The 27,662-nt window shown below is 49.9% G+C and overlaps 1 protein-coding gene and 1 long non-coding RNA gene across 3 annotated transcripts in view; one reads left to right on the top strand and one right to left on the bottom strand.

The window, feature by feature from the left end:
- GNAO1 (G protein subunit alpha o1) overlaps nt 1-27,662 on the bottom strand; it is a 167,034-nt gene that overhangs the window by 42,318 nt on the left and 97,054 nt on the right. The gene's annotated exons all lie outside the window — the stretch shown is intronic.
- Nucleotides 11,102-11,633, top strand: LOC135968872 (uncharacterized). Its single transcript, XR_010583882.1, has 2 exons — nt 11,102-11,226; nt 11,490-11,633. It is a non-coding gene; the product is annotated as an uncharacterized lncRNA (long non-coding RNA).

The raw sequence follows: 27,662 nt of genomic DNA, 5'->3' as shown, positions 1-27,662 counted from the left end.
CACAGAGCTCATTCAAAGGGAAGAAAAATGATAATGGCCAACCTCATCTCTTCAGAACACGAAGTGACGATGGTGAATAGTTTAATTACAGCCGCCTCGGCTGTGAGACATTAGCAACACAGCCATGGAAGAGAAAAGATGGAGGCTGCAGCACTACACACAAGGTGCAGGGTGGGAATGGGCAAGTCCTGAAGTTGACAGGGTTGGCCAACTGGTGCCTCTCCCCAGGCTGGTTCATCCCTCTTGCCTCCTTGTCCCTTCCCCAGGGACACTGGCTCCTGTGCCGTTCATCGGAGTGGCCAGATACTGTTTTGTTAGAAAAGGTGCAGATCATGTTGCTTCCAGGATCTCAGAGCTTTGGGCTTCAGGTCTCTGCCTCTGACTGGCTTTGGGACTCTGAGCAAGTCTTTTCTCCTCTTGGGGTCTTAGTGTCCCCAGTGCATAAGGAAGGGATTGGCTAGATCAGCGGTTCTCAACAGGTGGCCAGTGGACCCCGAGGGGTCTCTGAGATCCTTTCAGGGGGGTCCATGAAATCAAAACTATTTTCTTTTTTTTTTTTGAGACGGAGTCTCGCTCTGTCACCCAGGCTGGAGGAAAGTGGCCAGATCTCAGCTCACTGCAAACTCCGCCTCCCGGCTTTACGCCATTCTCCTGCCTCAGCCTCCTGAGTAGCTGGGACTACAGGCGCCTGCCACCTCGCCCGGCTAATTTTTTGTATTTTTTAGTAGAGACAGGGTTTCACTGTGTTAGCCAGGATGGTCTCGATCTCCTGACTTCGTGATCCGCCCGTCTCGGCCTCCCAAAGTGCTGGGATTACAGGCTTGAGCCACCACGCCCAGCCCCAAACTATTTTCATAACAAAACTAAGATGTCACTTGCCTTCCTAACAGCGTTAACATTTGCACGGATGGTGCAAAAGTAGCAGCAGCAGATACAGCCATGGTCCCCTTAGCCAGAAGCCAGGCGCCGGCACTGGACTCGGCGCTGGACTGCAGAGCTGCCATTGCACTCCCTACGACCATGCATGCCCAAGAAAGCAAATGCTGGCTGGACTGAAGAACGTCGTTGGTGAAGGAGTAAAAATTACGACTTAAAAAAAAATTCCACTCTTGGGTACATGTCTTAGAATTCTGTGTGACGATGACATGGGAAGTAGGCACAAAACCCATGCTGCAAATGTAAGGGTGGTGGCTGTACTGGGGAAAGGTTGAGTTGCAAGCTGGACTTGCCCCTTCCTTTATGGGACACTGCTTTTCCTTGAAAAGCCTGAGAGGCCAGCAATGGGATTTCAGACTGGGGTCTCTGGCAGAAGTTCTCCCAAAAATGAACCAGTGAGCCACGATTTCAAAGAAAATCACTGACGTATTTGTTACCAAAATTATAAAATTCTGGCTTTCAAGTGAAAACCCAGAATTGTGGAAGACTCGTGTTTACCACTGTAAACTTGATAACTTCCCAATACCTAAAGCTTTTCTCAAAGATCAGTGTCGATATTAACAAATGTGAGTTTTTGGTGTAATGCGCTGAAATGTGTCAACATTCAGATCTGTGTAACTCATGAACCAATATTTTCCAAATGACCAAAATGGTGTTAAAAATCATTCATGGTAAGAGATCCATCCACTCAAAGTGCAAGGCAAGCCAGTGAATTTTAACGTGACAGAACAGGAAATGGTCATTGACCAGCATAGGCAACACAGTGAGACCCCACCTCTACAAAAAATTAGAAAAAATTAGCCAGGCGTGGTGGCCACCTGGGAGTGGTGTGTACCTGTAGTCCCAGCTACTGGGGAAGCTGAAGTGGGAGGATTGCTTGAGCCCAGAGGTTGAGGCTGGAGTGAGCTGTCATCGTGCCACTGCACTCCAGCCTGGGCGAGACAGATCCTGTCTCAAAAAAAGTAATAAAAGAAGGGTCATTGGTAACACTTTCAGATTCCACATTGCAACTCTCCTTTAAGAAACTACCATTTGCCAAGTTCTGGGAGTTTCAAAGAATAATTATCTGAAAAGGCTAGTAAAATACTCCTTCCCTGTTCGTGTGGGGCCAAATTTTTCTTCAACCAAAACAACACATCACAACAGGGAGACAGCAGAGACACGTGTGAGAACCGAGCCATTTTCTATCAGGCCAGACATGAAAGAGATTTGCAAAAACGTAAAACGATGACATTCTCCTTACTAAAATATTTTTGAAAAATACAGTACTTTTCCATAAAAATTTTGTTTATATTAATGTGTAATGGACTTATTATAGTTATTTTCAAATAAATATATATTTTAAATTTTTCTTAATTTTAATTTTTAATATAATAAAAATTGATAGATATAACCTACATAAACAAAATGCTTACTGGGGTCCTTGATAATTTTTAGGAGTATAAACCAAAATGTTTAAGAGCTGCTGGACAAGAGCATTCTTTCCCAAACATCATACTCTAATATCTTCATAAGTTCTGCCGAAGTCCTGCATTAGCTAATGGGCAATACTTACTGTTTTTCCTTGACACATCTTTTTACCCTATAAACATCATATCCCTATGATAAGTGAAGAACGTGTATAAAGTATTTTAAATAGAAAATACCCATAAGAATAACTACAATGAGAGCAGAATAGGATTCTAAATTCTCTGGATCCCTTGCCTGTTGAAGGCTCTGGGCTTGACGCCTTGCTCTCTGTTGACCTAGGAGATAGGTTCAGAGGTGTTACGAGGGTCCAAGCACCAGTCTGAGACTTTCTTTTTTGAGGTTCTCAGACAAGCTGAGAGAGAAGAAGGAACCACTTTCCGACTCGGTGAGCCCATGCTATTAAATGTGTGAGCCTTGTCCCACTGAGCCATCTCATCTCACAGAGCAGTGGCATGTGTCCCACTTGGAAGGCCCTGGGCAGACCATCCCATGCAGCATATCCCAGGGCTGGATGGCGAGGCCTCCACCTGTGGAGGTGTGGCTCATTCTCAGGAGACCTTCTCATGGGTGAGAGTGAGGCTTTCGGCTACAGCCACCACCTCAGGAAGGAAATCCAGAATTATGAGTCTTTGCAGAAAGTCAGTGGTGGCAGGAAGGTTGTCAGAGTTGGGGTTGAGGAGGGCCCTCTGGGTTCAGGGGTCAGGGCTGGCTGAGCCAACCAGTCCAGAGGGATACAGCAAGCCCAGGCTGTGGCCGCTTCAGTGTTTGCTGCGAGCCTTGGGGCTCAGGTAGACAGACACACAACCACACATGCACTCAGGGGCCTGGTGTCAAGGAGGGACCCCAAGAGATCATGACAGCAGCCAGTGTCTAGTGAGCACCTACCAGGAGCCTTACTCCATTTGATGTTCACAACTATTATCATTTCCCCCATTTTATACTCAGACAAACCGAAGATCAGATGGGTTATGAGACTTGCCGACGGTCCCTCAGCCAGTAGGTGGTAGAGCTGGGATTGAATGCCAGCCGCCTGACTCCGGAGCCCACATCGCCAGCCCCGTGTAGCCCTGCTTCCCTGTGATTTAGTGGCCTCGTCTTCTGAGAGGAAATGGAGGCCCAGGAGTAGGAGGTGGGGCCATCAGTAAGCCAGGGGCAGAGCTGGCCCAGAGCCTGGCAGCCCTGTCTCCCCGAGGGCAGGGTCAGGGAAGGCTGGCCCTGGGACCTCTCCAGCTGCTATCACCTGCTCTCCTCAGCTCCCAGAGGGCTGGGCTGGTGCCCACCCAGGGGAACTGGCGTTACCGTGTTGATGCTGGTAGTGTTTACATGTGGCAGGTGGGATGGCGACAGGTGTAAAAACAAGGGTGACAAACACTCCTGTCAACTAAAACACAGGTGAGGCAGAGTGGCGCCCATGGCCATGCAGCAGCTGGGCTAGGCAGGGAGGTCCCAGCAGGCCGTGCTGGTTGGGGCAGGAGGTGGACAGTGCCGTGGAGCCAGGGCTGGATGCCAGCTTCTCTGACTCCCAGAGCCTGGCTCCTGGGGTACAGGGGGTCAGGGGCTGAGCCAAGCCTCTGGGATTCATCTGCCAGGCTATGTTAGCAGGGAGGGAGGAGGGAGAGGATGTGTCCCTCAGGTTCTCAGTTCAGCGCTGGGCCAGGTGGGTGGTCTGCTCCAGCCAAGGCACCATCACCCCAACAGCTTTCTCTGAGGTTGGGATCAGGGTGCATGGCCTCTACTTAGCCCTGCCATCCTCATCTTCCCTGACAGACTGGGTGACTCTAGGTATGGGCTCAGGCCCAGGTGGGGAAGGGTGTCAACTCTGCCATCTGCTGGGGAAGAGCTGCACAGGGCTCACTCGGTGAGAAGTCAGCACTGCAGCTCCTAACCCAGTGGGGCAGGGGGAACCGGCTCAGGTTGGCACTCACTCTCTGAAACTACAGGGCCACCAAGTGCCACCTGGGCTCAGGTTCCACTCCCCTCCAAGGCATTTCTTGCTTTCCTTCATCCCTGTCACTCCTCTTACCCTCTTCCATGCCTCTCTCCCCCATCTCCACTCCCAAGCCCCGCACCCTGGCCAGGGTAGATAGAGCCAGCCAGTACAGTTAGAAAAAAGGAGTTCCTTTCTGCAGGTTGTAAGGCTTAGAAAACGGAAGGTGCACTGGATCTCAGCCCTCTCATGGCCTGCTAGTTGGGAACTTTTCTGTAGGCCACAACCTGCCATGTAACCAAGTTGAAATCAATGAAATGTGAACGTGAAGCATACCGCTTCTGGGTCAAGGCTCTTAAGATGTGAGTGTGTCTCCTGTACGCAGATTATGACAAAATCCTAGGGGGTGGTAGTGCCATAAGATGGAAGGTGTTGGTCCATGAGTCACTGTGTGGAGGAGAGCCACCCACCCACCAAGAACACCTGCCCCAGACTAGTAGATGAGCAAGAAATAACCTATTGCATCTGAACCATGAAACATTTTGGGTGTATTTGTTATAGCAGCTAGGGGCACTCTTACTAACACATTCTGCCATTGTCCTTCCTCTCCTGGCTTTTGTTCTCTATTTGACATCTGACCTCTGTTTATCCTACATTGTGGATTACTGAGTACGGTCCCTCTTCTAATGCTTTAGTGAGCAATAGAGTGCCCTCTCAATAAGGCTGTAAGCTGGTGAAAGAGCATAGATGAGTTTTCTGGAGTCTCAGAGATCTGTGCTGTGCCAATACTCGCCCTAAAAAGGGTAAAAGTCGGCTGGGCGCGGTGGCTCACGCCTGTAATCCCAGCACTTTGGGAGGCCGAGACAAGCGGATCACGAGGTCAGGAGATCAAGACCATCCTGGCTAACACAGTGAAACCCCGTCTCTACCAAAAAAATACAAAAAACTAGCCGGGCGAGGTGGCGGGCGCCTGTAGTCCCAGCTATTCGGGAGGCTGAGGCGGGAGAATGGCGTAAACCCGGGAGGCGGAGCTTGCAGTGAGCTGAGATCCGGCCACTGCACTCCAGCCTGGGCGACAGAGCGAGACTCCGTCTCAAAAAAAAAAAAAAAAAAAAAAAGGGTAAAAGTCATGTTCCACAGCAGCATCTCTCAAGCCTCAGTTACTCACATAATTTTTGTTCACCACTGTATCCACAGAACACTGCAGGCACATAATAGGTGCTCAATAAATGATCATTAAATTTTTGCTGTGTTTGTATATGACCTGTACTTTAATTTACTTAATATTTTTTTTCTTTCTCTTTTCTTTCCTTCTTTCCTTCTTTCTTTCTCTTTCTCTCTCTTTTTCTCTCCTTCCTTCCTTCCTTCTTCCTTTCCTTTCCTTTCTTTATAAAGATGGAGTCTTGCTCTGTTATTCAAGTTGCGGTGCAGTGGCAAGATCATAGCTCACTGCAACCTTGAACCCCCCAGGCTCAAGCAATCCTCCTGTCTCAGCCTCCTGTGACTACCTAGGACTACGGGAGCACACAACGTCCTGCTGATTTTTTTTCTTTTTTCTTTTTTTTTTAGAAATGGGGTCTCACTGTGTTGCCCACGCTGGTCTTCTTGGCCTCAAGTGATCTTCCTGCCTTGGCCTCCCAAAGCACTGGGATTATAGGTATGAGCCACTGCATCTGACCTAATATTTTTCTTCAGACTTTTTCTACTGAAATTCATTTCAAGCAAAAGGAAATTTAGTACCAACAATGTCTGGGAAAGGATGTATTTAATATGCTAGCTTTTATCTTTTTCTAATACCCATGAAAATGAATTCACAAATATAGAGATAAAAATCAACATGTTAATCCATCATGCCAGCTAAAACTGACGTCCTTTCCCCACTCTGGGGAGCAATGCCCCAGCACCCAGCACAGCAGGCACTGCTGCACATTCTTCAGCTCTCAGGGAGCAGAGCGGCACGCGCAGGAGCAGAGGGTCCGGGTCTGGCCCCTGGGCGGTGGGACTGGAAGCAGCGCACTTCACCTGCCTCTTCTCCTAGCAGAAGGGCCTTGGTTTCCGGTCCTGTGAGGCCTGAGAACAACCCTGATTGGCTGGGAATGTACAGTGCTTGCAGGCAGGCAGCAGTGATCTAGTCATGCCACTGAGTCCAAGCTTCCAAGCCCACAGACCTCCTGCTCCCTTCTCTGTCCTTGTCCCCACCCTTGGTTCCTTGGTCTTGGTTTCAAGGTGGAATGAGCTCACTGGTGGACTCCCCAAAGAATGTGTGGCATCCTATGGGAAGGGAAGGGCATCCACGCGTTCCTTGGCTGGGTGGGAGAGCTGACAACATGAATCTGTCCCTACCTCCTCCTACCATCTCTCCCCATCTCTAAAAGCCAGCTTGGGGCCTCATGCTTTTTGACAGAAGAAGATCACCTCAAATATCCCGGACATAGTTGCAGGGGGCCCAGGGGCTCTGTTCTGTGAAGGAGCTTTGTTGTCATGGTAACTTCTGGTCTCCTAGTGGCCACTGTCCTCGTAGAAGGGAGCTGAGAAGCAGCAAGAGGGACCCCGCCTTGCCTGCCTGTCCCTACAGCAGCTAGAAGAGCACTTGAGCTTCAGTGAGGCAGGTGGGAAGGGGGCTGTCTCCCGTGCCTGGGAGAGAGCCTGCAGAGAGCCATAGAAACCAAGTCCAGGACTGCTTCCTCCCAAGCCTCTAATGCCCCATCCAGCCACATGAACTTCAGGGAAACCCCCAGAAGGAAATTCTGTACCCTTCACCCCAAGTTAAGACTTGACCTGATGAAAAGGTGGGGTTGGGGGTCTCTGGCCCCTCCATCCTAACCCGTCCTCTGAGCCGGCGTCCCCCTCAAACCACTGTCCTCCCCCTCCTCCTCCTTTTGTCTTGCTGCCTCCCTCTCCACTCCGTCACGCCCACTTCTCCTCTTCTCTGGGCGCCCAGCCTTGTGGGTGCCGGTTCACCTCAGTCCGCTGTGAGCCCTCCTCTGTCTCCACTGTGGTCCCCTTCCGCCACCCAACATTTAGGTGCCAATGTTCCCAAGGGCTCAGTCCTCAAACCCCTTCTTGCTTTCCCGAGTCACCTTCTCCCTGAGCCAGATCCTGCCTGATTTTCCTCTGTGCAGAGGACAACTGGATAACCCTTACCTAATCTCTGGGTTAGTGGCCTTTCAGACTCAACTCAATGTGTCCCCAGTAGGACTCCCCTCCTGGTTTCCCATCCAAGGCTCCAGCATCACATTCCTTCCTGCCTCATTCTCCAGCTTTCTGCCCTATCAGCACCTCACCACCACGGCTGACTCAATATTTTTAAAAATGTTATTAAATTGGACTCATTAAAAAAAAAAAAAAAGCCAGCTTATCCTAGGCCACAATATCCACAAAACCAGAGGTTTGTGTGCTAATTTTTCTAATATACACTAAAATAATAAAACTATTAAAACGAAAGATGTTGGTCTGTATAAACTGCCAGGTCATTTGTGTGCCCCAGGAAAGCCCACACCACTCTTTGGGGACACACAGTCTCTATTCCAATGGCATTTCTGTGCTTCCCATGATGCAGGCTGGGGACCCCAAAGTTGGCTCCACTCTTCTCTTTCTCCTTTCCTGTAGCTGGCTGATTCCCAAGGTCATTTACCCTCATGAAGGTGTGAATCTGTCCCTTCTCCTTACCCTGCAAGGACACCCCTGCCTCCCTGCATGGATGAGGGCAGCGGCTCCAGACTGGCCTCCTAATCTCCCTCTCGTCCACCACTGAGTCTTTCAATGGTGCCACAGTGGAACCCTGCGTGCTCCCCACTGGCCACCATGGAAGAACCAAGGTCCCTTGCCCACCAGCTCCTTCAACTCCTCCCATCTGTTAGCTCACGCTCATCTCACCATCCTTCCTATGGAGGAGCTGAGGAAAGACCTCTGCTGAGAGAGAGTGAGACAGTGGCCTGAGGGAATGGAAGACACACCACGGTGGCTCCACCAGGAAATGTCAAGTGGGAAGCAGTGACTCCAGCAAGGTCACCACACTTGTGGGAAGTGCCAGGGTGTGGCCTCAGAGGATCTGGGCTAGTTATGTGACTCCCTGTGACTCAGTTTCCTCGACTGTAAATGGTGTTCTCCCTGCCATGCTCTCTTCCCAGGGCTCCTGTGAGAACCCAGGGTCTGGGGAATGGGCTCTCTGACTGTGGAGCACTTAAATCGTGGGGTGTGTGCATGTGCCCAGATCCATGTCAGTAGAATGAGTAATAATAACAATAACTACAAAATCTGCTGAGTGAAGCTGGCTTTGTGAGACAAGCCATGGTGCACAAAAAGGAGAGACATGCAGGAGCCTCTGGGGGCCGATGCTTCATCTCCCAGGCCAGCTGGCCACCGTATCTCCCTACCAACACGGAGGCCCATCCACTGCCCTCCAAGCTGAAAGGGACTGGGGCTGCCCCTCCCGGGATTCTGGGAAGGAGGGAGCTGGCCTTCTCCGCCTGGTGAATCTTGGAGGCTGGCAGGAAGAAGTCCCCGGAAGGGAGCAGCCACCTCCTGGAGGGCACTGGGCGCTTTGCATAAGAACCAGGCCTGTTTCTGTAGCTCCAGGGGGAGACTTGGGTGGGGGCACGCCTGGGACCACCAGGCCAGAGTTCTGCCCAGTGACTGCCCCCAAGATGGGCCGGGGTGGACCAAAGTACACTCTCCAAGGAGAAGTCGCTACCTCAATTAGCTCTCCTCCCAGGCGCGGCTCCACTGATCTCCTCAGAGGCACAGCAGGCTCCCAAGGACTGCAGCCCCCCGCGGCCCCCAGCCTTTGCCCAGAGTTCCCGGCCACATTGTGCCCGAGGCCCCACGCTGCCCTTTTCACTCCCTTTGCTTGGCCAGCAGTAGGCAGTGCCTTTGAAGTCCTGTTTTCTGGTCCAGTTGGAATCTTTGCTCAGAACCAAAATTAGAGAGGCTGCACAATCAGCTTGCAATTTAAAATGCCACCCAAGCCTCCCCCCACTCCCCCCTTTTTAAAATGTCATCTTAATTAGATGAAGCCTGGCTTCATGTTTTCTGAATTTCAAGGTAGTTTCTCTAGGACATTTCCCGTCTTGTAGTTATTTTGATCTTTAACACAAGGTGGAGGCAGTGACTGGAGGCTGGTCTGTGGGTATGCAGGCACCTTGGCCCTCAGCAGGTTAGCCCTGGAGGCTGAAGAAACACTGATCTCAGGGGTCTTGGTGACGGCTGGTCGTAAGTCCACCCCACTAAATTCAGCACTACCCTTTCTGGGCCTCTCTCTGGCAAGGGGTTCTGCTACGGGTTGGGAGGAAACCCTGAAGGGGCAGGGTCAATGTGGCCAGCTCTCCTGTGTCCTGGCCAGTGAACTCACTTCCCTGCCTAAACTCTGCAGATTCTGCCGTAACGATGAAGGGGATTTCCGAGAGTGTGGGCTGCTGAAGATTCCAGGTCATTCTAGGACCCTGCATTAACACCACTAACTCACGCGAGGAAGGCTTCTGACTAACCTTCAGTAAGAAAGTCTGCTTGGTGCCCTTTTGTCTTCGACGCCCATCAACACCTGTCAATCATTCCTTTCAACAAAGAGGGAACAGGGAGCAAGCAGTGGGACTGGGCTCCTCAGCCTGCTGCAGCATTCAAAATCTGCTGATGCACAAGCTCCATCTCAGAGGACGGCAGGGAAGCTCCCTGTTAGGAGCTGAACTGTGTTCCCCCAAAACTCATGGGTTGAAGTTCTAACCCCCAGGACCTCAGAATGTGACCGTATTTAGAGACAGGGTCTTTAAAAAGGTAATTCTGCTAAAATGATTAGATGGGCTCTAATCCAATAGGACTGGAGTCCTTATAGAGATTGAGACACAGACTACAGAGAGGGAAGGCCATGTGAAGACAGGGGGAGAAAACGGCCATCTACAAGCCAAGGAGCAGAGGCCTCAGAAGAAACCAACCCTGCCAGCACCCTGATCTCAGACTCCCAGCCTTCAGAACTGTGATTATGCTTTGTTATGTCGGCCCTGGGAAATGAATACAGCCCCCACGGTGGAGTTCTGCCTGGGGCTGGGAATTAGGGTTCTCTCTCCATCATTCCAAACTCTATCTACAAGTCTATGTGGGGTCAAGGTCCTTCCTCCCCTGAGCCTCACCCCCGCCCTCCACCCATCCCTTTCGAGGCTTTGCACACACACCAGCCTCTTCTCCACTAGAGGGCCTCGGCACTGGCTCCTCCTGCACTCGAGTCTTTGCCAGATTGGCTCCTTCTTATTTTTCCAGTCTCACTTTAACCCCCAAGATAAGGCTTTCCCTGACCACCCCCACCTCCCAATCTAAAGCAAGTTTTTCTCATCCTAACATGATTTTCTTTAACAGCACTTATTGCAATTAGACAGGTTTGTTTCCTTGATGACTGTTTCTCTGCCTAGGGGAATTGTAAGCTCTGTGAGGACAGGGCCCACATCTGCTTCACTGACTATTGTGTTCAGTTACAAGATGCTGCTCGTGGAATAAATGGACTCTAGGCTATACGTTGAGATGGGCACCAGGTACCATCTCCTTGTCCTGGTAAGGTCTGGCGGGGTGAGCTGAAGGTGGGGTCAGGAAATAGGAGAAATGGCCGAGAGCCTGTTCTCAAGGTCTCTGCTCACCTCAACAGGAGACCCAGGAGAGCCTGGCTGTGGGGCATACTAGCCATGAGGGTAGCTGCAGTGTCACAGGGGGAGCAGCATAAGGTGCTGGCTAACCCTACCTGTCGTGGATGCTTCCAGAGCAACTGGAGAAATGAGTGCTGATGCGCTCCAGTGGAGGTGGACAGTGTCCTTCCTTGTCACCCACCTATTCAGCTGAGTATCAACACAACCCCACCTGTGCAGACTGCATGTGGAGGCATGGGCCAGGCCACCAGCTCTCAGCCAGCCAAGGTGGGTGGTCGGTGAAACTCTGAAACTCAGTCATGGATGGTACAGGGCTGTCTTCTGGGGTGGAGGCATTTGTTTATTATGTAAATTTCAAACCCTCTAATATTCCTCCTAAGAAGTTATCTGGTTTGGAAAGTTGTGAATGAAAACTGAAGAAAAAACAGGAACTAGGCAGAAAAGTGAAGTTTGCCTACATTTAAAAAAAAAAAAAGTTGTAAACTGATGTTTCAGCCTAATTGTGTAATTATGGGCCCTTGTCCTTTCAGGGGCTGTGAGGCACCAGTCTTCTCTTGTTAGGAACAATGGCCATGAAAGTCAGCTCCCAGCAACGTTAAAGTGTTATGTTAAGTCCAGCACATCTAATATATCCCTTATTTTGAACAATAAAGAAACAAGTTTCATTAACAGCATCTTCCTGGACCTGCTGAATAAATGATGTACAATATTTCAAGAGCACCAGCTTGAAGAGGGACCTGCAATCTGCCTGCCTGGGATGGCAGGAAGGATTAAAGAGAACACAGGCCCTCAGTACCATGGGCAAAGCCCTGAGAATCAGGAAAAGCAGATGCAGGGAGCTCCCTGAAGTCTGGGGCGGCAGGGTCTCTGCTCTCCCCCGTGAGGGTGGCAGTGAGTGTGGCTCCCACCAGCCTCTGTGTTCTGTGTTTACAGGTCTCTCCACTGAATGCTGGGCTCCTAATGCCAGGCGCCCTCTTGTATCCAGGATGTACCAACAAGCTGGGCACACAGTAGGTGCTCAGTAAACATTTGCCGAGTGAATGAACTTGGTAGAGCTTGGTAGGGAAAGATCTAAAAAGGAATGAAGTAGCAGGTTAGAAAACTTGGGGTGCAAGATAGGCGTTCTGCTGTGGCTTTTCAGTGCCCTTTCCCTTGCCAGTGTCTATAAAATGAGAGTGTCGCATTGGATAGATCAGAGGTGGGAAACTGGCTTCAACTTAAGGGCTGACTGCAACCAACTGGTAGTGGCTGCCTGGGGCAATGGCTATCCCGAGAGAACTCTGAGGGCAGATTCAGTGCCATGACTGAAACACAGTGACTGCCGGGGACAAGAGCTGGGGGTCAACGATAGCAAGCACACAAGACACATCCATGTCACCCTTTAGATGTGATCATCTCTGAGGTCGCTGTCAGCCATCACGCTTTGTAATGCTTTGTCAAGCGTGCAAGTCCGCAAACTCTGACAGTCACGAGGGGTTCCTACTGCTCCAGAGGGTGAAGTCACTGCGCACCCAAGATGCCAACTCATGCTCTGGTACTTCCCAGCCTCTCCCATGTCAGAGTCTGTCCACACAGAAAATGCTGGCCTCAGCAGAGCCCCTTGCACGAGGCTCTCCTGTGACCCCACCCTGAGCTCTACATCACACCACTTGGTTGCCTGGGTCTCCAAGTGTCCATCTGGAAAACAAGACTGATTCCTCTGGGGCAGGAGTGATATCTTCCCCTGGCACACCCCACCCCAGCATGGGACGGGGCACAGAGCTCGGCATACAGAAGGCAGTGGTGAAATCATGGGAAGCAGTCCACAGGCAGGCAGAACGAGCAGTCAAAAGCTGCTCAGGACTCCTGCGACCCTTCTCCACCGAACCCACGTCGGCTGAGCGTGGAGGTCCCATTTTAGGCCGGGGAGGGAACCAGAGATGGCTCAGATGAATTCAAGTCCAGGCTGGGGAGGAGACAGCAGGTGCCAGGTGTGTGCTGGTTCCTTGTCACAGCATTTTGTCCTCCCAGAAGAGTTTAGGTGGAATTATTTATAGACAGAAAAAAAAGTGTTTTTCTGTGATTCGTTCAATTAATTATAAAGCAGCTGTTTTTAATAATTTGGAACATGTAAGAAAAGGGAAATGTCAGGGCAAGCCTTAAATATGAAGTTAAGGCACCAGTTGGGTGAGAAATCAGTACATACAGTGATGGTATCAGCAACACAGCAGCAGCTCCTAGCAGCCAGGGGCTGGCAGGCTGGCTGTGTTCAAAGCACCTTCTGAGGAGGGGCAGCCCGGGCGTGACCCCCAGTCATGTAGGGTACTGTTGGCCATGGGAAGGAGTTTGGCTTGTATTCTATGTGTGGTAGGAAGTCCCGGAGGGTTTTAAAGGCAGGGAGCGAAATAATATTGTTTCAAAAGCTCATGCTGGCTGCTGTGTATAGCCAGATGGGGCTGGGGGCTCGGAAGAGTGGCCCCCGGGGAGCACTCCAAGGAGGCCACTGCAGTTGTCAGATGAGAGATGATGGGGATCTGGAGAATGTCTGAGCTGGAGGGGCCCATAGAACTGCTGCTGTCTATGCTCCCTCATCACACAAGCTGGGAAACTGAGGTACAGAGAGGAGGGGCTAGCTCACTGTTCCAGGGTCACTGGTGGCTTAGCTGGTAGATCCTGGGAAGGAGGTAGGGCTGGCTGGGAAGCAAAGGCTAGGGAGGAAGTGGGTGGGGGGGTGTGTCGAAACCCTTCAGGGAGAAGCCAGTGGTTTGAGCTATCAAGATTCTAGAACCCAGGGAACCTTAGTCTGCTTGGGCTGGTTCTGGGGTCCCTGAGAACTGAACATGGCACACAAGTGGGGAGAGGGTGACAGTGGGGCTGGAAGTAGATTGTGAGCTGCAGATCAGAGAAGACTGTTCACATCAGTGTGAGACTGGACAGAGGTGCTGCTGCTGGATGACCCACAGGCAGGACCCTTGGGCGGGGGCGTTCAGAGCCCCAGGATGTTCTGCCCACACCTCCATATCAAGGGAGTAACGCTTCAAGCAGTCATTTGGGAGCAGGCCAAATACTGAGACCCTAATAAGGTCTCAGTATTTTCATCTGTAAATTGGGGATGGTGACAGTGTGCACCTCACAGATGGCTGAATTCTAAATGAGTTAGGGCAGTCAGGTGCTCAGCACACTGAGTGACAATAGTAACAATTCAACATGATGGCAACTACAGCTTATTAATCACCCGCATCTGGCACTCTGACTGAGCCACTCCGTGGGGCAGAATGATTTAGCTGTGTTCCACTGGGAAGAGAAGCACAATAAAACAAGCACAAGTCAGGGTTTTGATGAAGAACTCACCAAAACAAAACAAAAGAATGCAACGAAAAAATTTAAAAAACCTAATCTCCCTCCACACACATGCACATATACATAAAAATAATGGGAAAATGCCAAGCTTCTGTGGTAAGTGCTTAGAGGGCGAACAGAGAAAGCCCTTCCTGCAGCCCCTTCATGCCCTGAAGAAATCACTGAGAGCAAGGCAGAGGCAAAAGGAAGTCCGGGGCACAGAGCTGGGGTTTGAGTCTAGATCTTTCTGACCCCCAGAGTCTGTGCTTCTGGCTCCCCCACACCCCTTCTGTAAGGCTTCTCTTTGACCCTCAAAAGCAAATCCAAGTCACGCCCATGTTTTGACTGAGGGATGTTACATGGTCCACTAGTATTCTTGGTGGGGCTTGAAACAGAAAAAAGGTCAAACCCACCCCATCGATTGTATTGTCAGCATAAGCCCAACTCTGTTTACTTGACTGCCATGGCTATCTGTTATTTTTGTTGTTCACCGGTATCCACTGTCCACATCAGCTTGCCTGTATTCACCCCGGCCACACAGGTTGACTTTGGAGCTCTCAGGGGTCTGAGGAAATGTGGCCTTGCCCTGGGCTGGGAGATGGGCCTATGGCGGCTCAGCAGGGAATGGGCTGGTGAGAACGCCCACCTCAGGGGCCTGGCAGTGGCAAGCACCTGGCTTCTGGAACTAAAACCTGCTTGCTGGAACTTTGACAAGTTAGTGGGAGACAAATCAAATGGTCTGATTTTTAAAATGAGGCTTAAATAAAACTCCACACATTGGTGGTTCAACTGGCAGTCCTGAAGGAATCTAAGAAAACTCAGGAACCACCCCAGACAGACTTCAGCTCCATCAAGGGCACCAGAGCCAAGTGGGAGCAGGACGCTGATTTTCAGATCGATTTGTGTAAAAGTTTATATTTTTAAAAACATAATTATTTTTTTGTCAGGGATACGCCAAATAGGAATTCACTCATTTTAAAGATGAGAAAACTAAGTCTGGAGAGGCCAGTATTTTACCCAGGAAAGCATTTGGAGGTGAGTAACCCCAGATTCAGTCTTGACTCTGTCACTTGCTCTCTGTGTGACCTCACAAAACCTTAGCATTCTAATCTGTTTAAATAGTCCCAACTTCTCAGGGTGTTATGTGGATTAAAGGAATGAATACAAGCCACTTAAGACAGTGCCTGGAGCATGGTGACCAGTCAGCAGAGGTTAACTGTTACTATGTCACACAGTTGGCCATGGTGAGCTGCAGTCAGGGGCCAGCTGGTACCACTCTGACTGAGAGAAGCCACCCATTTATTTAAATTCTCTGTACCGCCTGACCACTATCTACAGCCTTTTCTGTTTGTTTCCCTTTTCTCAACTCTAAATTCTATGAGAATTATCCTGCTCAGAGGCCTCAGCTAGCAGCTTACACGCCTGGTACATAGTGGGTCATTAGTGCAAATGTTTTAGGATTATAGGTGGCCCTTTTGAGATGGGACGAAAGCTACAGCCTCTCTCCTTAAGAGACAGAAGGCATGTAGTCATGCACACACTAAGCCACCCCCAGGAAATACACATCCAGCTACACTTGGACACAGACACAGACACACTCGCATGCACATGTGCACACGCGCACACACACACACACACACCCTAATCTGCCTTTCATTTCTGAGGTCGCAGCCCCAGAATCCTAGGTTAGGAAGCTGGCCGATTATGAAACACAGGCATCTGAGTGGTTTCTAAGCCACAGCATTTGCTCACATTGTTTGGGTCCATGCTGCCTCCGGAGCCCCAGGTAGACTGTGCTGATTTCTCCCAGTAGAGTAATAAACCAGGCAGAGCGGCTTGTGGAACTATTTCCATCCTGCTGAAGATGCTGCTTCCTCATGATCTGGATTGTGGGGAAGTGGCTACTCTGCTAGCTCCCCATGCAAATTTAATAATGTTCTAAAAGCTCAGTTCCACATAAATATAAATGTGTTTCCAACTCTGAGGTTTCAGTGATCAGGAGGCTTTTAGAAATCATTCAGAGAATTATTTAACAGACAGTCAACAGCTAATTGGAAAAAATGATTCAGAGACAAAAAAAGAAGGAAGGAAGAGCTAAGAGAGACCAGGGAAGAAAGGAAGGTGGGGGCTGCCGCGGGCTGGGAGGCACTGGGGCAGGGGCGAGGAAGCACAGTGAAGCCTTGGCAGTCACAGCCCTGCCAGTCACATGCAGCCTCATGCCAGGCCCTTTCTGAAAAGGCTTTTATTTGAGAGAGTTAGACGCAGCAGATTGGAGGAAGCAGGCCCCAGGGCCCTACCTCCCCAGAGTGGGATCTGCCTCTGTTCATGCTTCAGAAAGGAGTGAGAAAGCCTTCTCTCTCCAGGGCTGGACAGCCCCAGGAAGGCTAGCTAACCCAGCACTGAGGGTTTCATCTGGAGAGTGAAGGTAGGAATGTGGATCTGGACAGCAGCCCCAAGTCGTGCCTTTGGAGTTAGGCAAGCCTGGGTCTTTTGGTGCTGGCTCTGCCATCTATCAGCTGTGTGACTGTAGGCAAGTTACTCAACCTTTCTGAGCCTCGGTTTCCTGATCTGTAAAATGAGGTTAATCATTTTACCTGCTCATATGGATGAGGCAAGCCTTCCCAAACTTCAGACCTTTCTGTCTAGTTTTCACAATTTCTGTCCAATCCACGATACCCCATCCTTATATTCGTATGTTTCATTTAATTGACTCATTTTTAAAAAAAGTTAAACCCCTACTTTGGCCCCATTCTAATATCTGGGCAGTCATGAGCTAGATGGGCTATGTTTTGGATTCTTATTAAAATAAGCATATTACTATTAAAATGAAGACTGTCAGAGTGACACAGAAATGACGGAGTGTCTCGGAGCCTGGCATATATGCCCCACGTATGGGGGCAGTTGTTACTGCCCTTGTCATCATCACTGTCGCTGATCAGTACGTGCAAGCTGGAAGGGACGTGACAATGGAGTCTCTGCATGCACCTGGTTTGAGAGCCCTTAACCCACATCTGGGGCTCGCATCCTCTTCCTGCCAAAGCCTGGGCGCCAGCCAGGGTTCCTCTTCACCTGTTTCCTCACCATCTTTCATAGGCTGCCTCATATCTGCACGTGCAGAAGATCATCCTACACAAAGATAACTATTTTATTTTTTGAGACAGGGTCTTGCCCTGTTGCCCAGGCTGGAGTGCAGTGGTGTGAACATGGCTTACAGTAGCCTCTACCTCCTGGGCTCAAGTGATCCTCCCACCTCAGTCTTCCAAGTAGCTGGGACCACAGGCATGCACCACCATGGCTGGATCATTTTTTATTTTTATTTTGTAGAGACAGGGTCTTGCTGTGTTTCCCAGGCTGATCTCAAACTCCTGGGCTCAAGTGATCCGCCCACCTTTGCCTTCCAGAGTGCTGGGATTATGGGCGTGAGCCAGCACTCCCACCTGATAACTATTTTTTTAATCGCCTAGTTCTACATAAAGAAGAGAATACACACTCCCTGACCCAGCCCAGCTGCACACATTTTTCCATCTTCACAACTCCCTCCTCCCCAGTTTGACAAAACCTGAATTTCTAAGGAGGGTAAAAAGTACTCCATCCAGCACCACCTGGTTATTTTTCAATTCTGCCTAGCTGACTAACCCAGAATTTCCTAATTACAACTCCACCAGGAAGCTATAACAGTTTCATTTAAAAAAGAAAAGAACAGAAATTCAAACTTAACAAAAAATCCCCACCTTTTAAACACACACACACACACACACACACACACACACACACACAGACACAGACACACACACACACACACCCCAGTTAGACAAAACAGGCGCGCAGTGTCCATGGCATCCACTGGGTGGTGACTGTGCGCACAGGAAACAGGCTTGGGTTTGGATTTAGAAATCCCAGGTCTGAGTCCAAATTCTGTACTCCCCAGCTGTGTGATGCTGGGCAAGGTGGTTGGCCTCTCTGAGCCTTGGCTTCTTTGTCTGCAACTGGGGGTCAAGGCAGTGCCGGCTCATGAGCTTGCTACGCGGATGAGGGTACAGGGCAGGGCATGAGTGCTTGGTGAGCTCTGGTACATCACACCAGATATGAATGTTAGAGATATGAATGTTTCTGGTGCAAGACGTCACATTTGGATCTGGCCTCAAGCAAGCTGGGAGGCAGGTGGAGTTTATCTGACCCTACCCTAGGTACAGGGAATCCCGTGTCCTACTCCCAAATGGCAGTTTTCTCAGTTAGCTGATGGCTAATCCCTACTGGTAGATGCTTCTCCTTCCAGGGGTATTAGTACTTTAACCAGGATTCTTAGAGACCTAAAAACCTTTAACACCCAAAGGGCTCTAACTGGGAGATTTTAGGCATGAGGGAGATGCTTTGAAGTGGGACCCCACCATCACTCCTGAATAATGTGTACCTTGTAGGAAGAGTTGTGGGATGGCTACAGCTTCCAGAGAACTAGGATTCCCTCATTTTATTGCTAGGGAAGAAACTTGGGTCTCTAGAACCGACTCAGATTCTGACCGGGAGCTCCAACTGGGTCCCATCACAGGCTCTGTTTGGTTTCCCATAAAGTATCTGAAAAAGCAAGTGCTTTGGCTAGAGACAAAGGGTCGCTTTTCAGTCTCCACCTGTGCTGGGCTGTAGCTGGAGCCCAGCAGGCTGTCACTGGTTGAAGGCCAGTCCTGCAGGTTCTAGGGTGAGGGTGACCAGCTGGGCAGAGGCACCCTGAATAGCCTTGATCCTCAGCCTCAGCATCTGTGTGTCCCCCTGGGTAGGTCCTAGAGGCAGTTAGAGCCCAGACACGCCGCTGAAGATCCTCCAGCAGGCTCAGCGGCCCCCTCTGCATGCCTGTTCATGCAGGCATCCTTGAATGCAGCCTTGTTGAGGGCCACTATAACTCAACTCCACATGGGAAACAAGCGCTTCTCCCTTCAAAGCTGAAGGACTTTGTTTAGCTGAGCTCAATTCCAGCCCGTTGCTCTGGCAACCGGTCTTTGGGGGATTTACATCTCATGCATCACAACAGAGGAATAGCCATTCAGCAAGTAAGAGGGGTAAAAAACTCACAACACAACACCAGTGCGCCTGCCCCCACCGCAAGAGCGCTGCCGCAAAACAGGAACAGAATCAGCAACAACAGAAATCTCCCACAAGCCCATTCGGCTTTGGCTGGCAATCAGCCAAACACAAATTCAAACTTAATCAAACTTTCCTGTCTCCCTTGTAAAGCTCAGGAAATCAGTAATTGGCTTTATAATTAAATTTTCTGATCACGTATCAAAGGAATGGGTCCTGCCAAAGGCCAAGGAATGGCCTGTCTCCAGTAAGGACAGCCAAAGGTCCCTAATAGAGGCTCTGGAAGGTACGGGAGGAGAATTAACTGCTGGTTGGCTAAGAATAGAGCCTGTTATTTATAACCAAGGAAGACACCAGTGACAGCTGAGCCTTGCCTGTGGTCTCCCCAAACACCCACCCAGGAGCGCCAGGTTTCTGATTCAGAAAGGAAGCCTTTGACATTGGTGTCGGCGGCAAGCAGCGTGGAAGATTGGGAGGCAGAAGCAGGAAGACCACCTCGGTGAGGAGCACCATACGAACACCAAGGAGAGGGAAGGCTGCCTCACCAGGGCAGTGGCCTGGGCAGAGAGAGGAAGGGCTGATTCAAGAACCATTCTGCAACAGGAAGTGAGACATGGAGGGGCAGGAGGAGTCCAGGGTCTCTGCTTGGATAACTGGGAGAAAGGTGGTGCTTTCGATATAAAGATGGAAGGGAGAAGAGGCTTGCTTTGTGCGGAGTGGTTTCACATGGGCTGGGCCTGGGGTGCTAGCGTGCCTTAGCAACAGGAGTGCTAACAGGTACAGCCCAGCCTTTGTGTGCACTCGATAGGAGCTAGGCCCCTGAGATCATCATCTCATTTAATCTTCCCAGCAGCACAAGGAGGTAGGTGACTTATTATCCTCATATTACACACCAGAAAAGCAACGCTCAGGAGAGCCAGGAGAAGTACCTGCCCATCTGTGAGCCAGGGAGCTGGGACTTGGACCCAGGACTGTCTGACCCCAGAGTCCACAAGTTCAACCTCTGATGCCATTACCACTTCTTTATCTGCAGATGAAGACCTCTCACAGTCAAATAGAAATAACTAGCAAAGGGCTCCCAATGCTGGAAAGGGAGGTATAGACTAGACGTGGAAGCTGGAGGGTGGATAGATCAACATTCATTAAACAATCCATTTAAAAATGCTAATTGTAAAGGCAAGCCACAGACGGGGAGAGAATATGAAACAGTACATATATCTGACAAGGAACTCGTATTGGGGATATTAAAAAAAATCTTAAAACTCATTAATAAGAAGACAACCCAATAAAAGGGAAGGATAAAAGACTTGAACAGTTACTTTACAAGAGAAGATACACGAATGGCCCAAAAGTATGTTAAAAGGTGCCAAATATTATTAGTCACCACGGAAAGGCAGATTAAAACCACAGTGAAATACCACTGTGCACAAACTTGAGCAGTTAATTAAAAGGGCTGGCAATCCAAATGTCAGCGAGTGTGCAGGACAACAGGAACTCTTATATGTTGCTGGTAGAATTTTCAAGAGTAGCACCACTTGGGGAAGTAGTTTGGAAATTTCTTATGCAGTTAACATACCCTCCCAACGTGACCCAGCAATTCTATTGCTGGGTAGTTACTGCAAGAAATGAAAACATATGTCCACACAAAAACTTGTACATCAGTGTTCTGGCAGCATTATTCATAAGAGTCCTGGAATGGAAACAAGTGAAATGTCCATCACCAGATGACAGATAAACAAATGATGGTTTACACTTGGGGTAGGTTGGAAGCTTGGTCATAAAGGAGTGTGACGAGAGAGGCAGCAGCAAGAATCCAGAGACAGGCAGAGGATCTGGGAGAGGCATTGCATGCAGACACCTAGCTCACATCCAGTCCACCTTTTCTTTTTCTTTTTAAGCTAAGGCTTCTGGTGTGGTTGGAGCAAAGAGAGCAGCCTCCACATTCTTCGAGACTTATCCTGCACAAAGAGTTATGCTGGTCCCCCATTCCACCTATGGGAAGCTTGGTCCCCCATTCCACCGATGGGAAGCTTGAAGCCCAGAGAGCGATGGGGCCTGCCTGCAGTGTCCTCCTAAGTTAGTGCCAGAGCCAGGATTGCAAGTGAACACCCCTCGCAGAGCCTGGCCTAGGTAGGAGTCAGGCACACTGGGGGTCAGTGCATGGCTCTGCTGCCAGTTGGGCAAGCAACTTAACCTTTCTTAGCTCATCTATAAAGTATAGTAATAACCCTGTCACAATACTGTCAGCACAGTTAAGTGATATGATTTGGTGTTTCCTAATAACATTAGGACCTATCGCCTACTAAGCATGAAATATGTGCCAGGTACTGCTGTTAATCACTTGGCACACCAAGCTTCCTATACCCTACGTTCATGTGGGAACATGCTACAGAGGAGGAAGGGTGCAGAGAGGTCACACACTAGCAAGTCTGGCAAGGTGGTTGGGCATCTGAGCCTTTTCACCCCATGCAACGTTCCCAAACTCACTCATTCATTCATTGCTTCTCCCCACCCGATATCAGGACAGCTCTGAAATTAGCCTCATTTTCGGTCATAGATATGAAATTGTGGGTTTGATACGTTAGTGATCTTTTTTCAAGTACATATTAAAACCGATATGCAACTACAAAAGTAGGAATAAAAAGTTTATCCACGTACCATTTAACCTCATATTCCACCAAAGTATGTGTGCCATGCCAGGGAAATACTGACATCACACGGGAGAAGCTGCTGGCACACTGTCTGCACACAGAACATGGGACTCGTGTTCCAAAGACGTCATGCATTTTCATATCAGAAGGGCAGTCCATTTTTAGAGCTGGGACAGGAGACAGGGTGAGAAGCCACCACCACAGCACCAAGAAATGAATTTTCAGGTGTGCTCTGTCATGTCATAGAGAAGCAAAGCTGTTTAACTGCTCAGCTGGGCCCAAGTAAGGAGCAGAATGCAGCCAACAGAGCCAAAAAAAAATGAACCTGTCACCCCAGCAAAGGTGCTGCTTCCAGTTGGCAGCAGTTTGGCTAAAATTCGCACCTGAGCACTATGCCAGAGACTGGCTCCCTACTGACAAAAGGATTTCATCTCTTCTTCCTGAGGTCACAGTTAGGCATTTCACAGACTTCCCCGCAGTTAGGTGTGACCAGGGACCAAGTTCTGGCCCGGCCCCGAAAACTTCCCTTGTGACCTTCCCCAGTCCATTGGCCTGATACCAGGAGTCCAGCAGAAGACCCTCAGCTGAGGCTGAACCACTGACCACAGGGGAGTTGGCTCGGGCCTACATAGGGACAGGGCAACCCCTGTTCCACCACTTCCACATTAGACTGGTGGGAGCAAGGAACTAACGTTCACTGTGTTGAGGCCTTGAGATTTCGGGGCTGTTGGTTACAGCAGGTGGAGCTGGGCATTTTCCAGAGTGTCAAGAAACTTCTGTTGCTACCATACTAGGGCTTATACCTACGGAAGTATTAATACTTTCTCCAGTATTTTTAAATACTGGGTCCTTTTCAGAGTAGGCAATTATCAAACAGGACAGCAGAGGTGAACGTGCAGCTCATAAGCCATGAACATGCTGTGTAATAAGACAGTGAACAGCTCCATTTTAAATTCTAAATTTGGCCAGGCATAGTGGCTTATGCCTGTAATCCCAGCACTTTGGGAGGCTGAGGTGGGTGGATCACTTGAGCTCATGAGTTCGAGATCAGCCTGGGCAATATGATGTAATCCTATCTCTACAAAGAATACAAAAATTAGCTGGGTATGGTGATGTGTGCCTGTAGTCCCAGCTACTTAGAAGACTGAGGTGGGAGGATGGTTTGAGCCTGGGGGGCAGGGGTTGCAGTGAGCCAAGATCATGCCATTGTACTCCAGCTTGGGTGACAAAGCTAGACCTTGTCTTAAAAAAAAAAAAATCTAAATTTAAATTCTGGCTCCATTTTCTCCACAGGGTAGAAAAATACCAGTATCTTTTGAGATTGTTCTGGGGATACAGTGGGATATATCTGTGCCTGCGAGCATCCAGCACGTGGCCACAGGGGGATACTCAGTGAATGGTGGGCTCCTCCTGCTACTGGCACAACTCAGCACACAGCCTCAGAAGTCCCCAAACTCAGGGATGACTGCAGCCTGGGTGCAGTTCAGATTGTCTGCTGGGCAAGAGCCCGCTGGGGAACATTGGTGGGGAATGTGGAGCAATGGGGAGCAAGAAAGAGCCAGTTCCTTAAGCTCCAAAAGAGTGTAAGTCCCGAAGTCAGGGCAGGCAATGGTGCTATGGTCAGAATATCTGTGTCCATCCACAATTCGCATGCTCAAAACCTAATCCCCAAGGCAATGATATTAAGAGGTGGGGCCTTTGGGAGGCGATTAGATCATAAGCGTGTTGCCATCTTGAATGGGATCAGTGCCCTTATAAATGGGCTTGAGGGAGTCTTTTGTCCCTTCTGCCATGTGAGGATGCAGTGACAGGGCACCATCTATGGAGCAGAGAAGAGACCCTTACCAGACAGCAAATCTGCTGGTTTCTTGATGTTGGACTTCTCATCCTCCAGAAATATGGGCAATTCACTTCTGTTGTTTCTAAATTACCCATTCTAAGGTATTTTGTTGCAGTAGCATAAAATAACAGAGACAGATGAGTAGGTCTGGAGGAGTGAGGGGCTCTGGCAAGGGGGCAGAGGCAAAGGAAGAATGAGGTGAGACTTCAAACGGCACCGTCACAAAATTGGAAAGATAATGCACAGAAGGGGAGAAAATATTTGCAAATCGCATATCTAATAAAGGGCTCATATCCGGAATAAAGGACTCTTACAACTTAACCATAAGACAAATAACCCAATTTAAAGATGAGATAATTCTGAATAGACATTTCTTTGAAGAAAATACACAAATGGCCGAAAGCACATGAAAAGATGCTTAATATCATTAATCACTGGGGAAATGCAAATGAAAACCACAATGAGTTACCATTACACCCACGAGGATGGCTATAATAAAAACGATGAACAATAACACGTATTGGTGAGAACGGGGAGACACTGGAACCCCCATATGTGGAAGATCGGAACGTAAGATGGTGCAGCCACTTTGGAAAACAGTTTGACAGTTCCTCAGAAAGTCAAACATGGAACTATCTTATGAACCATCAGTTCCGCCCCTAGTTATGTACCCAAGAGAAATGAAAACATGAGTCTGTACAAAACTTGTACATGAATGTTCATAGCAGCATGATTCATAGTAGCTGAAAGGTGGAGACAACCTGAATGTCCATCAAATGATGAATGGATGAATGAAATTTGGTATAGCCATACAATGAAACGTGATTCAGCTACAACACGGAAAAAACCTTGACAACATTATGCCAAGTGAAAGCAGCAAGATCCAAAAGAGTACATAGTGTATGATTCCATTTATATAAAATGTCCAGAATAGACAAATCCATAGAGACAGAGAGCAGATCAGTGGTTGCCAGGGGCTGCAGGCAGTGGGGTGGGGAGGGAATGCTAATGGGTGTAGGGTTTCTCTTGGGGGTGCTTGCCTCTGTGCCCTGCCTGGAGAGGGGCCAGGTTCCAGGAGTGGATGCACAGAGCCAGCTTTCAGGAGGCACCCCCTCTCACATGCCTCACGTGTGTGACCCCTACTGTTTACTTCCTGCACAGTGCTTGGGCAGGTGTGGTTTCAATACAGCAGGTGAAAAAACTGAGGCCTGCAAGAGGGCCTATGAACAAGTGGGTTCTAGAACTCGGGCTCCAAACTCATTCTGGGTCTCCAGGATCTGATTTTAACTACCTGCTCTGATTTTATAAGGGGCCATACAGAAAGCAATGGGCCAGGTACTCAAACATCTGGGATCACGAACAGCTCTACCACGGATTAGCTGCAGACTTTAATAGAGCACCCACCAATTCTGGGCCAGGCACCATGCTGGGTGTTGGAGACTGACTCCAACTGAAGTCATATAGGCCCTGCCCCTGTCCCTTACAGCCTTGTTGGGTCAGGGGACACAGACATTGATCAAATACTCAGGTGAGCACATACACCAGGGGTCTGAAAGGCAGGAGAAGAGGCCCAGCCTATTTGGGGAGTCAGGAAAGGCTTCCAAGGGAGGGGAGGTGACGGTGGAACCCAGGCCTGGGGGAGGGGAGCAGTGGTGGAGAAGTCCTCTATGGAGGAGATAACTCACTCAGAAGCCCTGAGGCCAGGAGGTTGCGGCATTTAAAGAGTCAGCAGCAGAGCTTGTGGCAGGAGCTGCAGGAGATAAGGCTGGCTTTATCCTGAGAGCAAAGATGCCACTGAGCGCTTTTAAGCAGGGGATTAGATATGCATTTTTAAAAGCTCACTTCGGCTGTTGTGTGGAGCACAGATGATGGGGTGAGAGGCAGGAGAAGCAGTGGGAAGCTGGAGAGGCTGGTGCAATTGTTTGGGGGACTGGGACAGGGACATTCCTCACTGCTCTGGGTTCCAGGTACCCCAATAGTACCCTGGGACACTTGCCTATGTGGTCTGGGTTTGGGGAGTGGGCCAACTAATAAAATGTGTGCAAAATGTTTGTAACAGTGCTGTCAGCCAGCTGCCCAAAGACCTCCCTGGCCTCCGTACCCCCTCCACAAGCCTGCACCGTATGCTCTGCCATCTCATCCTCATCTAGCAAGCCGCTACTGAAATCCATCCTTCCTCTCCCCACCACACCGGGAGCCTTCTGGACTGATCAGACTAAAACTGACAGCTCTGCACGGGGCCGCTCGTCTCCTGCGTCCCTGAGACATGGTTACCCTTGACACAGATGCTGTGGTGCTAACACTTGACCGTGTTTTTCTGCCTGATTTAGTGGCTTCACCCCGATGGCTCCGTGGCCCATGTGTGCCAGTCCACACTGGTGTCCCCACCAGGTGGGGACCATGCCCATTTCTACAGTCCCCCGCCCGGGCTATAGTCCTGTCTTAGAGTGACAACCCTGAACCACTCTCATTGATGGATGTCAAAAACGAGGTTCCAGCCCCAAACTTGAGTGCTTCATTCTCAGTGACAGGCTGATCTGCCCCGCAGTGCGCTGGATACTGTGGGGCAAGTGGCCTGCACTGGGGGCTTGCCAAGGGCTGCCCCTCCTGCTGGGCTGCTTTTGCTGCTAACAGCCTGGAGGCTGTGGGAACAACTCCCTCCTTAAGAGAAAGTCAATCTTCAATTGAACACAGGCGCCCTAACTTTGAAACTCTGTGTTTTTTTTTTCCTCCCCCCCCCCCACCTCTCTTTTTTGGATACAAAGGAAGAACCTTGTGCTTGGCAATCACCTAAACTTAGCAATTAAGTTCTGCCAGGGGAATTTATAGAACTAAAAAGGAGGTGGGGTGGGGGAGGGGCGATCTTAGATCTCGTTACTCAGATCTAATGGATGAAAAAATGGAGACCATGTAGGGTAAGGGATGGGCCTGAGGTCACCCTGCCACCCGGGGCAGGGCCTGGGGGCTGGTCTTTCTGTGAGGGGTCAGTGTTCTAAGTGAAGGCCTGGTATGCTTCCGGTTCATGACAAAGACCCTACCCCCCCTCCACCCCTGCTGCTGAGTTCCAGGGGACCCCAGGCTGCCTGAGCTCCTGACTCTCCAGAGGCCAGAAAGTCACACAGAGGGAAGACTGGCCCTCACGCTGGCCACTCTTGCTATCAGAGCTGGGTGGCTTATGACACAGGGCTGTGAAGGCTGCATTTTCCCACCTTCCCTGACTTTTCCCCAGGAGGAAGTAGCCTCCTTTTAGAGGCCAGGCCTGATTCTCCTCTCCCTATATAGCTTGGGAACTTCTACAGCCAGGAGCCCAAGTATGTGCTCTGGTCTTACTTCCTGGCGTGCCCCATATGGGGACACGTGGGAGCGATCTTTTCACCCTCCTCTCCTGGTGGCTGGTGAGACCCCACGAGCCAGCGAAGGTAGTAAAATCAGCCTCGACTGGAGCAGATGAGGCCTCCATTGCTCAGAGGCACCTCGGGTCCGACTGCCAGCAGGATGTGACCATGGCGTGGCCAGCCAGCTGCAGGCACAGCCGATGCCAGAGTCACTCTGATGGCTGGCTGAGGCTGCCCTCTTCCTGGTTTCTCAGTACTCACTGGCTATCAACTATGTGCTTGGCTCAGTGCCTGGTCCAAGGTGGTGGCTCCCACTGATCTTCCTGGTAGGAAAGTTAAGGTGGATGATGTGGGCGTGCATCCTCGTTGGGTGGGTTAAAAGCAGCGGTCCCCAACCTTTTTGGCACCAGGGACTAGTTTTGTGGAAAACAATTTTTCCACGGACTGGGAATGGGGGATGGTTTGGGGATGATTCAAGCCCATTAC

Source organism: Macaca fascicularis, chromosome 20 (genome assembly GCF_037993035.2).
Source record: "Macaca fascicularis isolate 582-1 chromosome 20, T2T-MFA8v1.1".
Lineage (NCBI taxonomy): Eukaryota > Metazoa > Chordata > Mammalia > Primates > Cercopithecidae > Macaca > Macaca fascicularis.
The sequence above is the reverse complement of the archived record's forward strand: the minus strand, read 5'-3'. Positions and strand labels throughout refer to the sequence as shown.